Source organism: Mesitornis unicolor, unplaced genomic scaffold (genome assembly GCF_000695765.1).
Source record: "Mesitornis unicolor isolate BGI_N332 unplaced genomic scaffold, ASM69576v1 scaffold6141, whole genome shotgun sequence".
In the NCBI taxonomy this organism is placed as follows: Eukaryota; Metazoa; Chordata; class Aves; order Mesitornithiformes; family Mesitornithidae; genus Mesitornis; species Mesitornis unicolor.
This window is the reverse complement of record NW_010165663.1, coordinates 1-5,242: the sequence shown is the minus strand read 5'-3', so window position 1 is coordinate 5,242 and position 5,242 is coordinate 1. Positions and strand designations below refer to the sequence as shown.

General features: G+C 43.8%; 1 pseudogene; it reads right to left on the bottom strand.

Moving 5' to 3' along the window:
- Positions 1-158: 158 nt before the first annotated feature.
- On the bottom strand, positions 159-1,320 carry LOC104548626 (annotated as a pseudogene).
- Positions 1,321-5,242: the final 3,922 nt, after the last annotated feature.

Below are 5,242 nucleotides of genomic sequence, written 5' to 3'. Positions count from 1 at the left end.
TAGCCATTTTGGTGCGATTCCGTGACAAGGACCCCTTCAGGAACTGGAATGCCGCTAAAAGGTCTCCCAGAGCCTTGTCTTCTCCAGGATGAATAGCCCCAACTCTCTCAACCTGTCTTCGTAGGAGAGGTGCTCCAGATCACACTTCTTTTGATGCAGCCCAGGATGCAGTTGGCCTTCTGGGCTGTGAGCATGCATTGTTGGCTCATGTCCAGCTTTTCATCTACCAGTACCCCCCAAGTCCTTCTCCTTGGGACTGCTCTCGAGCCATTCTCCACCCAGCCTGTATTTGTGCTTGGGATTGCCCCAACCCAGGTGCAGAACCTTGCACTTGGCCTTGTTGAACTTCATGAGGTTGGCATGTGCCCACCTCTCCAGCCTGTCCAGGTCCCTCTGGATGGCATCTCTTCCCTCCAGTGTGTTGACTGTACCACACAGCTTGGTGTCATCTGCAAACTTGCTGAGGGTGCACTCGATCCCACTGTTCACGTCGTTGACAAAGATGTTAAACAGTATTGGTCCCAGTACTGATCCCTAGGTAACACCACTCGTCACTGGTCTCCATTTGGGCATTGAGCCATTGACCGCAACTCTCTGAGTGCGACCATTCAGCCAATTCCTTTTCCAGTGAGTGGTCCATCCATCATATACATGTTTCTCCAGTTTAGTGGCCAGTATGTCATGCGGGACAACATCAAATGCTTTGCACAAGTCCAGGTAGATCACGTCAGTTGCTCTTCCCTTATCCACCGAAGCTGTAACTCCATCATAAAAGATCACCCAGTTGGTGAGGCACGATTTGCCCTTTGTAAGGCCGTGTTGGTTACCACCAATCACCGCATCTTCATTCTCCATATGCCCTAGGAGAGAGACTTCAGGAAGATCTGCTCCATGATCTTGCCAGGCACAGAGGTGAGGGTGACTGACCTGTAGTTCCCCTGATCTTACTTTTTTTCCCTTTTTAAAAATGAGGTTTATGTTTCCCCTTTTCCAGTCAGCTGGGACTTCACCAGACTGCCATGACCTTTCAGATATGTTGAATAGACGTCTGGCAAATTTATCTGCCAGTTCTCTTAGGACTCATGGATGGATATCATCGAGTCCCATGGACTTGTGTACCTTCAGGTTCTTTAGATGGTCTCGAGCCTGATCTTCACTTACAATGGGCTGATCTTCCTTCTCCCGGTCCCTACCTTTGCCTTCTGTAACTTGGACGGTGTGACTAGAGCCCTTGTCAGTGAAGACTGAGGGAAAGAAGTCGTTGAGCACCTCAGCCTTCTCTGTATCCCTCGTAACCACTTCTCCATTTTCCTTTCTTTCCTTGGATATTAGGAAAAATTTCTTTACTGAAAGTGTGGTCAAACATTGGAACAGGCTGCCCAGGGAGGTGGTGGATTCACCATCCCTGGAGGTGTTCAATAAGCGCATGGATATGGCACTTCGGGACATGGTTTTGATAATGGAAAAGTACAGAGAACATCTCAAAGCTAATGGAAAATGCCTTAGGGGACTTAAAACCTAGTAAACAAGATAATAAACTATGTTTACTTGACAGGTAGGGTAAATCATTAAATAGGATAATCGTGCAGTTTAGGACAATTTGTAGAACTGCTTTGTTTAATGTACAGGACGTACAGGAAGAAGAACAATGATGTATACCAAGCCAAGTCCTCAGGTGGAGGTTATGAAACCAGACTACCTCTACGCTGGTAGAAAAAAACTGGTCTCCAACTAGACTTCATGACACTGATCACCACCCTCTAGGCCTGGCCATTCAGTCAGTTTTCAGTCCACCTCACTGTCTACTCATCCAACCCATACTTCATTGTCTTCTCTATGAGGATCTTGTGGGAGATGGTGTCAAAAGCCTTACTCAAGTCAAGGTAGCCATGCTGTATTTGGTTCGTGTGGCAAGGTTGGAGGGGGGTGAGCTGCAGGGGTGGCTTCTGCAAGAAGATGTCAGAAGCTGCCCCCGATGTCAGACACAGCCAGTTCCAGCCAGCTCCAAGACGGACCGACCACTGCCCAAAGCTGAGCCAGTCAGTGACATTGGTAGCACCTCTGCGATAGCATATTTAAGAAAGGATAAAACCTGCTGTGCAACAGCAGCCAGAAGAGAGGAGTGAGAATATGTGAAAGAAACAACTATGCACACACCAAGGTCAGTGAACAAGGAGGGGGAGGAGGTGCTCCAGGCACCAGAACAGAGATTTCCCTGCAGTCATGGTAAAGACCACAGCAATGCAGGTTGTCCCCCTGCAGCCCATGGTGGTGCACAATGGAGCAGATATATTCCCCGCAGTCCATGAAAGACTCCATGCCGGAGCAGGTGGATGTGCCTGAAGGAGGCTGTGACCCTGTGAAGACCCCATGCTGGAGCAGTCCATTCCTGAGGGTAAGTGGTAAGTCCGTGGTAAGGACCCACACTGGAGAAGTTCATGGAGGACTGTGTCCTGTGGGTGGGACCCCACGCTAGAGCAGGGAAAAATCATGAGGAAGGAAGGAGCGGCAGAGACAATGTGTGATGATCTGACCAAATCTCCCATTCCCCATCTCCCTGAGCTGTGCAGGGGGAGGATGTAGAGAATTTTGGAGTGAAACTGAGTCCAGGAAGAAGAAAAGAGTGAGGGGAGGGTGTTTTAAGATTTTTTTTCTTTTTTCTCATTATCATACCCTCTGTTTAATTGGTAATAAATTGAATTAATTTCCCCACGTCGAGTCTGTTTTGCCCATGACAGTAATTGCTGAGTGATCTCCCTGTCCTTATCTCGAACCATGAGCTTTTTGTCATATTTTCTCCCTCTGCCCAGTTGAGGAGAGGGGGTGATAGAGTGACTTGGTGGGCACCTGGCAGTCAGCCAAGGTCAACCCACCACACTGGCATTTCATCGTAGAAGGTTATCAGGTTGGTTAAGCATGATTTCCCCTTGGTGAAACCATGCTGACTACTCCTGATGATTTTCTTGTCTTTCATGTGCCTGGAAATAGTTTCCAGAATTAGTTGCTCCATCACCTTTGCAGGGATCGAGGTGAGGCTGACCAGCCTGTAATTCCCTGTGTACTCCTTCTTGAAGATAGGAGTGACATTTGCTTTCCTCCAGTTTTTGGGTACTTCGCCCAGTGGCCATGATCTATCAAAGGTAATCAAGAGTGGCCTAGCAATGACATCAGCTTCAGCACTTGTGTATGCATCCCATCAGGGCCCCATGATTGTAAGTTATAAAATACAAGCTGAAAATGACCATTTTACATATTACCTCATTAAAATGAGATTTTGTACTTGTTCAGATCTACAACTGCATAATTGGAACTAATAAGCTAAGTTTTAAAATTCTTTGCTGTTTTCTTGCCATGTAAATGCTATAGATGTACATACAAACAATAGCTAAATTAACAACTGGATACTCTGATAAATTTGTTTTGTTCTCTTCTTTTGAACACATAACGATATCAGCTTAGGTATTTTAAAATAATTTATCCAATGGAATGTTCTCAAATAGATAAAAATATGCACTACTTACTACAGTTTTTGTTTATTAACTATATATTGAAGTGAATAACAAACATTCACATTGAACGACATTAATATATTGTATCTGAATAAAACTTAATAAGTTGATTAGAGTGAAAAATACCACTATCTAAACACTCTGGTGACTGAGGAAACAAACAGGGAAAATATTTTGACTAGGAGAGAACTGAAGGCCAACCAAGTTCTTTCTATAATTATTTTTTTCTAGACTTTGTTCATATCACTAATAAAATATGTAAGTTTATAACATATTACTTTGTCTTTGGCACTCCCACTGTCCTATGTTGATTTTAGACAACAGGAAGAAAATTTACAATGTTCTATGTATAGCATAACTGAACTTTTCCCACTCCTGAAAATGGATTTTAATCCTGTACTGGGTCTGGTTAGGATAGAGTTAATTTTCTTCATAGCAGATCATATGGTGCTGTGTTTTAGATTTGTGATCAAAACAGTACTGATAATAACACACTAGTGTTATAGGCTTTGCTGAACAGTGTTTGTGCAGCATCGAGGCTGCCTCTGTTTCTCACTCTGTCCCCCCAGTGAATAGATTAGAGGTGCGCAAGAGTCTGTGAGGGTACACAACTGAGCAGATGACCCAAACTAACCAATAAAAGGGAAAAGAGGGGATGTGAGGGAGGTTAGTCATCTTTTGCTCGGGAACTAGCTGATCATCAGTCTACCCACAGGAAGTCATGAGTGATTGCCTTTGTATCACTTGTTTTGTTTTGTTCCATTTATCTTTTGCTTATGAAACAATTTTTTCTTGTTTGTTTTATCTTGACCCCCAATTTTTCTTGTTTTTATTTTTCCTTTTCCCCCATCCCACTAGGGGTGGGAGAGAAATGAGCGAGAGACTGTGTGGTGTTTATCTGCCAACCAGAGTTACCCCACAACAAATCCCTAAAACTGCTCAGTATTTATGTGTGCCTATATGTAGCAATATGTTCCAAGTAAGGGTCTCATTTATTCTTTAAGGTGTTTGTTTTTAATGTAATGCCATTATACTATTTCAATAAAATATTTTCCATTTTATTGATAATAAAATTCAATTTACAGTAGAATGTCTGCTGGACAGTTGATTATTATAACTGGTCTTGGCTAGAAAAGCTGAGGGGCCTTTTTCATATAATCATCACAGCGAGACAACTGGGTAAAAAGGGACAAACAAATAGATAAAAGCTCTGAAATCTAGTTCAGATCCTGGCAATAGTCTGGATCAGCCTTATCTCTGTACACTCTGTCCTGGGCTGCTGTTCAGGATTGAATCCAAAACTGCTGGTTTACCTTTGTTTTTTCACTGAAAGGGAAATTCAAATTATAAGTGCTCAGTAATGGTAATTCCTGACCAGGAAATGATCTGGCCTCGAGAGCAAGAAGGCCTAACTGCAGAAGAAGTTAAACTACCTGGAAGCAGGAACACCAGAGACTGAATTTCTCCCTGTAAAGGAATGAAGTTTCTCTTGGTGACGAGATAAGAAAGGAACATTATCTTGTAGCCATCCTGGGCCGCATTTGGGCAGCAGAGCTGGGCTGGAGGATGGACCCAGTGCCGAGTGCAGGTGCTCCGTGCTGACACCCACATGATTGGTGCTGGTGCAAGCGTATATAAGGATTCAGCTCATGAAACATCTCGACAGACTCTTTGTAGAATCGCTTATGGGGGTAGGACTGTCTGACCTGGTTTGAGCTAAATAGAACTAATTT